The sequence below is a fragment of the Neofelis nebulosa genome, chromosome 5 (assembly GCF_028018385.1).
Source record: "Neofelis nebulosa isolate mNeoNeb1 chromosome 5, mNeoNeb1.pri, whole genome shotgun sequence".
Lineage (NCBI taxonomy): Eukaryota > Metazoa > Chordata > Mammalia > Carnivora > Felidae > Neofelis > Neofelis nebulosa.
Window position 1 is genome coordinate 52,948,279 of NC_080786.1, and position 349 is coordinate 52,948,627.

Consider the following 349-nt stretch of genomic DNA (forward strand, 5'->3'; position numbering starts at 1 on the left):
AATCAAGTATGTGAGTATTAAGAGCAGCCAAAGTGGCTGCGGAAAGCAATGCTGCGAGAAGGGCGGCTCCTCTTTTCCTGTCTCCAGCCCACATCCGATCACGCAGGAGGAGCCTGCGTGAGGACTGGATGCAAGTCCCGCACTATCTCCCGGTGGAGCTGCGCAGAGTCTGCAACAACAGCAGGGCAGGAAACAAAAAGATAGCGCTGCCTGTGGTAGAAGGCCGGAGCTGAGCACCTCACACAGCTCCCCCGGGGAAAAGGAGCGGCGAAAACCCCACCTCTTCGTTTCCTACCAGGCCAGTTCTGCCCACCATGTGATCAGGGCGGCTCACGTGAGCGTAGCTCCA